The following is an 8,985-nucleotide window of genomic DNA, read 5'->3' on the forward strand; positions in this document are numbered from 1 at the left end:
GTTTGGGGAATATTATTGGCTAGTTGGCCGAAGGGCGGTTGAATCGGATTTGGGGGGAATTTTTGGGTGTGAGGGGGGGGAGGATTTTCGCGCGGTGGGCGGGGGGAGTTTGGCTAATGGTTGGTTTCTCCAAGTGCAGTCCCACGTGTTAGTGAAGAGGCAAGCCAAAGCGCGTTCCGTTTGCGTGAGTCGTGTGCGGGACCGAACGTGTGTGGGGTGCAATGCGACTACGACAGGAGTGTTGTGAGTGTACCGCATTTTTTCCTTTTAAACTAGGTTCTTCGCCCCCTCAAAATAAATTGTTGCTTTGCGCAATCCATCGATACTACTACTAGTAATCCGGTAATCCTGACTAAAACGACGCGGCCTGGTCTTTTCCCGCGCGATATGCTGGGAGGTTGGCTTAGTTGGGTTTTTTAGGACGAGTAATGCTACACCTACGTAATCCCAGTTATGTAATTAACGTAATGTGAAACGTGTGAGCTGTTGATTATAGATTGGGGGAGGGAGGGGCCCACCACCATGAAAATCAGGGGAGGAGAGAGAGAGGCAATTTGCGTTAACCCTTTCGTAGGTTCCCGTAGATGTAGAAAGATGTGAAATGCGTGAATGTGTAGTGGACGTACTATTGGAGTGCCTAAGATAATTTGTGTATGTATAGACCCTATGTTCTTATTTTACTTCGCATGTTAGATTTATCTCGGTTCAATAAAAAGCAAAGTTGGTCATGATGGTGTGCATGTCATCCTGCAATATAGGCCGCCCGATCTATATCTAACGGATAGGAAGGAAACTATGACAATTTACCCGCACTCCTCTCCACATTTGCAGATAAGGCTTTCCCTCGTTCATCCTTTTCTCCCACAAGATCAGGATCTTCCATGCAACACACGGGCATCTTGCTAGTACTCCTACAATATGTATATTATTGTGAAAGTTCATATACATCGGCCGAGATTAATGCAAACACGGCAGATTTTCATTACATTTCGAACTTTTATAGGACAGAAAAATAAAAGAAACCCGACCCTAAACCTATTCTACGGCGGCGACCAACGTCCTCCATCTGCGATCTCTATGTACGGGGGCGGGGTTCAAGACCCGTGAAGTGAAGGTGCGGTCTCCGGCGAGGAAGAGTAGAACACGGGATATGGACCGGCCAGTTGGCACACCATGCCCTGCTGCCTCCCATGCCCTACTCATCCTCGGAGGAGTCCCCGACCTCGGCGGTGCCGGACGTTGGACGGCGGCATGTAGGACGCGTGGCTGATGGTGCTCCCATCATCGGCCGCCAGCGTGGCCACCGCTTGTGTGGTCGCGTTCGCGTCCCTCTACGTCGCTATTGCGTCACGACAGGTGACTTGAGCGAGGGCGGTAACCTCGAGCTTCATCCCCGAAGACAAGCTCTCCCGTAGAGCGTTCGCACTTGCGGTCATGGCGGATGTGGTGCCAGGTAGGAGGACGATGCACTATGGTGTGGAGGTTAGCTGGGCGTTGCCACTTTAAGTAGCGCATTCCGGTGAGGCCAAGCGCCCGGGTGCGTCATTAAGTCACCGGAGTTGGTTCCTCGGGCACCGAGTCTCTTAACGACGACATACGAATGGACAACATGAATGCGGGCAGCTGGCACCGGCTGGGAACGCACTGCCCGATGGTGCGAGGGACGAGGGTTTTGGTGTGCCAGGGTAGTCAGCTGCGGTCGTGGCAACGTTGGAGATGCCCTTTGCTCACATGCAATCCCCGCATGTCATTGAAAAAGCAAGATGACCTGGCATGGTCTCAGGTCCATAGGATGTAGTTGGCCGCGCTACACCACTCCGCGGACGCGTCGCGGCGCCCCATGCATCCTCGACGAGCCGGGTGTTGAGGTGTGTTTGGATTGTGGCCAAAGTGCACCTTACCAAAATTTTGGTCATGACCCAAAGATTAGTGTTTGTTTGGATGGTTGCCATTTTTTGGCATGCCAATGAACTCTAGCCAACTCTAGTTCATTTTTCTTACCAATGTCGGCCAAATCATGGGCAACCAATACCTCAACCAAAATTTTGGTCATGACCCAAAGATTGGTCTTTGTTTGGATGGTTGCCATTTCTTTGGCATGCCAATGAACTCTAGCCAACTCTAGTTCATTTTTCTTGCCAATGTCGGCAAAATCATGGGCAACCAATACCTCAACCAAAATTTTGCCTACCCAATGCTTTGATGGGGCAACCTTGGGCACAAACCAAACATACCGTTGGTCATGCCACAGCACTAACGCCACCCTCGGCACACTGAAATCAACCGTGTCTAGCTAAGATATGAGCGTGTCGCTCACCGCGGTCGTCGTGTCCAGAGGCGGTGCTGGAGATGCGCCCCGTTGTTGGCCCCAATGACCCACATGAACGGTTGTCGGTGGCAAGGAGGTCGTGGGCCAGCTCCTCCATTGGACTAGTCTGCCCCACATGTCGGTTTCCCTATTTTCCCGGCCATATTCGAGTGTCAGTGCTCCGGGTTGTGCATTAGGCCTTTCACTATGTAGGCCAAGCGGGACAACTTATTGTTTAATTGAGCTGTTCAAGTATAATCATGTGGCGTTTTCTTATTTCTCATTCCTCTCCAACCCTCTTCTCCATCGATCATGTAGCCTCTCCAGTCGAGTCCATCCTCCCGCATGCCTCATTTGAACATTCCGCAGAGTATCATTCACATGTACCCACCCTAGTCCTCTTTCAATAGATCTCCGGACCCCGAGATGAAATCGGGAGGGAACGAGTGGGGACACGTGATACCTAAGGCAGATTCAAAATTTTGAACCGGTGATCATAGCATCCGCAAATCATATATAAAGGGTATTCAATGTTCGTTTCGTTTTTAAACGTACAATATACTCCCTCCTATCCTTTCTAGTTTACATATAAGTTTTATGTGTAGTCAAAGTATCACTACTTTGATCAAGAAGGTATCAACATTCAACAACGCCCAATCAATATTGTTAGATTCGTACATACTCCTAGATTTGTACTCGAGATGGTTTCCAATTTGACTATTGACAAGATTAATAGTACATGAGATGTATAATGTGAAAATTATATCATTGGAAACTCCTTTCACATACGAATTTGACCATATGCTTTGTGTAAGTTGCATGTCATATATTATTACTCTAACATTTGGTCAAAGTTAGCCTCGAAAAATGCATTAGACCCTGTATGATTTGTGTAAGTTGCATGTCATATATTATTACTCTAACATTTGTGTAAGTTGCATGTCATATATTATTACTCTAACATTTGGTCAAAGTAGTATAGTCGAAGTGGATCCTCTGACGTAGGTATCCCTGCCTTACCCTCCCTTTCAGTCACTTACTGGCGGACCCCATGCTTGCTAGGCCCCGCATGTCAGTTGCTCAATGGGTTTAACCATGTCAGGGGATCCTCATCCGTAGTATACTCCCTCTGTTTTTATTTACTCCGCATAAAATGGAGGGAGTGGTGGTATAATAAATGACGCGGGCGGGGGAGGGGGAGGGACGTCGGTTTGCTCTCAACTGCGGTCCCACAAGCGAGTGAAAACACAAGACGAAGCACGTTCAATTCGGTGAGCGACATGGAGGGTCCAGCGTGCCGGGCTGCAACGCGAACGCGACAAGAGCGATGTACAGTCAAAACCGATTGACCGGTCGTCACCGGAACCACTATTCACACCAGAACCTTCGTTGCTCGGCCTACGCCAGCCACTGCCCTAAAACCACACCAAATCTCCAGCCCATTCCCACACCTTTTGATCCCCTAGCCCGCATCAAGCGTCCCCTAGTTTGCCGGAAAGCCATGGTGCGCCGCAAGATCACTTACTACAAGATGCTGACGCCGGAGTGCCGCGCAGAAATCGCGGCGGCGGTAGGCGCCACAGACCTCCGTTCCCAAGCTCGCTTTGCGGTGGGCCAATCCCCGAGTTCTCTGGAGCCAAGCTACGAGGAGGATGAAGCCGATCCAATGTTCATGGCGGTGGTTGCGGCGTAGAAGGCCCCTGATGGGTATGAGATGATGGACGTCGTCTTTGTGCCTGCGTCCGAGTCCCCCATGGTGCAGGCGGACCAGCGATTCAACATGGCGATACTAAAGGAGGACCGGGAGGTAGAGGCTCAACTCGACGCGGACCGCGTGCATGCCACTGCCATCGAGGCCCTCCTGCAGGCGGAACCGGACATCCTGGACTTGAACCGGGCAGCAGAGGCTCGACTCGACACAGAGCGCGTGGATGCCGCTCTCATCGATGCCCTCCTGCAGGCGGAACCGGACATCCTAGACTTGAACCGGGCGGCGGAGGCTCGACTCTACGCGGAGCGCGCGGATGCCGCTGCCATCGAGGCCCTCCTGCAGGCAGAACCGGACGTCCTCGACTTGAACCGGGCTGTGCTCTCGTCCATGCAGAGCGCCCGCATGTTCCGCTTGAACGAGTAGCTGGAGGCCGAGGACAACCACGGTGCGGAGACACACGTCAGCAGCGACGGCTGGTTCACGCTGGCAGCCAAAGACGACGAGGCCGTCTCTTTTCACGAGCAGTGATAGTTTTTCTTTATGTTGTTGTTTTTTTGGATCTTTTGCTGTGTAAAAACATATATTTGTTATGCAAGTCGCCTGACTTGGGTCAGTCTACCATTTCAGTCCGTTGGATGAATATCCTACGTCTCCTAACCCTTCTTTCCTCCTTCTTCCTCACCTCTTCTTCTTCCCCAACAGACCACCGCACGGGCCGTACGGATACTCCCCAACATGCGGTTGGATAAACATACTCTATGAATGAAAATTATGTGTCAGCGATAGGATGGCTGAGTTTAGTTTGTTCACATGCGACAGCACGTGTCAGTGAGGGTGCGTTCCCTTGGTTGGGTTTGTGGCGTGCAGGAGCGACTGTGTGAGGGTGCGGTGCGACCGCGGCATGCAGGAGCGACCGTGTGAGGGTGCGGTGCGACTGCGATAGCCGTGCGCAAGTGTACCTCCTTCTCATTTTGAAAACTTTAGGCAAGCTTGGCAAAAATGTGTGGCGAAGTTTGGCAATACAAGGCCTAGACCCAAACAGGATAAGTACGTACGTACTAGGAGTACTAGTGTTAAAAAGAAAGGCGGGGTTTTCCTTCGCAGAATTTAATCGATACAAATCCTCGTTTCATGTGTCAATTAATGCGTATTTTTTTCTCCAAAGACCAAAGAGCTAACCATCTCACTCCTCATCGCTTGATTAATGCAGCGCCATGCAAACCAACCTTCTCACTTCCGCATGCATGCATGTCGTCTCTCTCTCTCTCCCCCCTGTCCATCTCTCTGCACGCATGCGCCTCTCGCTCTCTCTCCTGTTTCTGCATGCAAGCAGCTCTCTCTACCTTGGGAAGATGCGAAGCACATGGGAAAGAGAGATGGGATTACTGCAGGCATGCATGCGGTGGAAAGGGATGGAGGGCCCGGTTGGAAAGAGCAGCGAAAAAATGCCAATGCACCGAGCATTGCGGGGAAAACGAAATTTTCTTAGACACAGACAAAAAAGGACCGGAGGGAGTACTACTAGGAGTACTAGTGTAGTGAGATGGTTTCTCGAAGAAGACGATGGAGAAGCAGAGTCAGCGAAGAGTGAAATGATGGTTGCTTCGTGCGTGCTTTTGTGATTTGACGCCTCACTGCTTTGTGATTTGTGATAGAAGGGACAGGGGAGTAGACTATGTGCTCTATACTGTACTACATGCGTCCAAGCATGGGAGAAAGAGGAGATACGTTGCATTTTTCTATTCCTTCAATCAATCAATCAGGGAGCTTCGTTTCCATCTTTTTTGCTTTGGCAACACCGTCCACAATGGTTCCCACGATGCCAAAAGCTATTTTCACATTTGGCTACACATTGTGGATGCCCTTAACCGTACCACTTGGTTTTGTTCCTGTGTGTTATCTATACAAATGTCAATTATATTGATCTAAAAAATTATAGAATCAAGATTAGTAAAAAGGAGGTGATTTTGCCGCGCAGATGGCGGGGAGGTTTCTTATTTGAGCAATGCTACATCCACGTAATGGTTTACGTAAACTTATGAATTGATGTGATGTGGGACTATTTGATTGGATTAAAGGAAAGGATTAGGCCCACCCCACCTGAAAATCAGGGGGGCATATATAGATTAGATGGAAAGTATACGTAGCATCTACGTAGCCCTTTGTAAGTCTAGGATTAGGCTTCTTATTTTCGGAGGACGTTGTCCTCGCGGTTTGCTAACATGCGGTCCCACGTGTCAGTGCTTTACCAAGACGATCCGCGTCCCACATGAGGTAGACAATGACAGAAGCAACACGTGGTTAAGTTGAAGAAGATGAGGGAGAAGCGGATTCATCAACGAGTGAAATGATGGTTGCTTCGTCCCTCCAACTTAACTGCGGGAAAGGTGCAACTTTGTGATTTGATGCCTCATTGCTCATTACTACGCCCGCGCCATGACTGGGGTGCTTCACCCCGGCTGCTCTGCACTGTATTTCGGTATGGCACGTGGACCCGGCAGCTTGATGTCCCACATGTCGGCGAAAGGGACTAGATGATTTATGAAAGCGAGCGCTCCACTCTTATGACGGAGGAGTAGACGACACGACGGCCCAGTGAACTGTCACTTGTATTGTATAGTACTATAGTTTTGTCGTTTCGCACGATCCATCGATACAAACCCAATTAAATAGGAAAGGGCGGGATTTTTCCCGCGCGGTAGATGATACTGGCCATACATTTCAAAGGCAATTTTAATGTATGCAAACTGAATAATTATAAGTAACAATATGATATCTAGTAAAACTAAAAATGCATATGATTTATTGTGTTAGAGTGTAGTAGCAGTGCTGTATTGCATAGTTGTTAGATGTAACATGCGAGAACGTGTAGAGATGTAGTTTTGGAGGGCCTACAGAGAGAAAAGCGTAATACGGTCACCGAACTTCAGAATAAGCTGATTACGGTCACTATATATGTTTTGCGGTGATAATACGGTCACTTGCTCACAGTTCAGCATGGGATTGCACTCTGTTGACCGGCCAAATAGTCTGTGTGGTGCCATGTTGACTAGTTAAATTGACCACGTTCCTTGTGGGTCCCACCTGTCAGTTCGCATAGGCAAAAGGTCAGATAAACACAAATTTACGCAGGTGCGACAAGGCTCCAACCCGTGCACGGCAATCACCTGGTTGTGTATGTGTCTGTCAGGGCCTGATGTGTGCGCATGCACGTGTAGGTTGAGCACTTGAGCGTGAGAGTGTGTGTTGGTCATGTGGTGTACTGGTGTGTGCATGCATGCGTGCGTGCGTGTGAGTGTTGCGTCCGTGCGTGGCTGCGTGTGTACGTGTGAGTGTTGCGTGCGTGCGTGGGTGCATGTGTTGCGTGGATGCAGTTAGTGTGCATGCGTGCGTGTGTGTATAATCACCACACCAGCTCATGTGTGTTAAAACAGACGGCTCAGCATACCAATACAAGGCCACCTTGTCCGCTGTGCCCGCGGTCATAACTTCGAACCACCGTCCAAATATTTTTTTGTCGTTTGTTTTCATTCTTACTAGCAAGATGCCCGTGCATTGCACGTAACATCAAGATGCATTTGTATGACTTGTTTATCTTGTGAGAGAAAAGGATGAATGAGGGAAGGCCTTATTTGCAAATGTGGAGAGGTGTGTGGGTACCTTTTTGCAAAATTGCCATCGTTTCTTTCCTATCCGTCAGATATAAATCGGACGGCCTATATTGCAGGATGGCAGGCACACCATCATCACCAACTCTGTTTTTTATGAGAGTGTATTTTATGTATTTTATAAGAGTGTAGATGTAGAGTAGATACAAGTCGACAGGTGGGCATGATGGTAGTGAGATAATGTGATGCAACACTAGAGGTGCCACGTGGAGCGTTTAACTGGTCAAGTAGTCATGTCATGAGCAAATACAGAGTTGTATGGTGAGCCCGTGACTGTATAATAACCACTAAACGTAAATGGTGACCGTAATGAGTGGATTCTGAAGTCCAATGTACGTATCGTGCTTTTGCTTCAAATACAATGATCGTCATTGCATATATCGCGAGAGAAAGATGAAACATGCGTGAATTTTCTGGGGGCTTACTTTTAGAGGACCTTGAGATAGTTTTGTGTGCATACGTGAAAAGGGTGTACAGGGGGGTATGCAACGGAGAGAGAGATGCTCTTTGTTTCTCTTTATTATGACTAACTTTGTATATAGTATAAAAATATACAAATTCACAGTGCGGAATAAATATCATTGTGGGCACCATGCAATGCAAATTAGCGTTCGTACTCCTCCATATAACTTTGTAATGTTGTATATATGTAGAAACTCTAAAATAATTTTTTGGCCACACTTTATTCAGAAGGAATGTTGTATGCGAAATAAACGTGAAGAGAGGGCTTTTTAGATCAACGGGGTACGTGATGTAACATGTGTGAATGTGTAGTTGATGCATTTGGCGGGGCCTAGAGAGGTATGTGTGTGTATTACGTATTCGAGAGAGGCATGGATAGAGGGGCCGATGGGGGGGGCGTGGTAGAGATAGCACGAGAAATGAGAGTGGTCTAGAGAGAGAGACGAATATGATGTCACGATAAGAGATTCCATTCCCTTGAGTGTGTATATGCAAGGGGGGAATAGAGGCACCAGGAGAAATTTTCTGTGTGTGTGGTGTTTGTGTTGGTATGTGTGGGTGTGAGAAGATAATGAGACATGGGTGCAGAGGGTGTGTCACCGCGTGAGGTCCGGTGGGTCGAGGTGAGGCCCTTCATTCGGTTCCGTCCTGAGCCACATTGGTCAGCCCGTGACGCATTTAGGAAGAACCATGGATGACTAGTCGTACAAGACAAAGAAAGCATAATTGTGAAGGACTCTGTGTCCACTGACAAAGCCGGCTAGGATTTGTAACCCTAGGTTCTCGGACTAAGGTAACCCCTTTATCTCTGATATTACTATTCATCCAACCTAACT

The sequence above is a fragment of the Triticum aestivum genome, chromosome 6A, assembly GCF_018294505.1.
Source record: "Triticum aestivum cultivar Chinese Spring chromosome 6A, IWGSC CS RefSeq v2.1, whole genome shotgun sequence".
Classification (NCBI taxonomy): Eukaryota; Viridiplantae; Streptophyta; class Magnoliopsida; order Poales; family Poaceae; genus Triticum; species Triticum aestivum.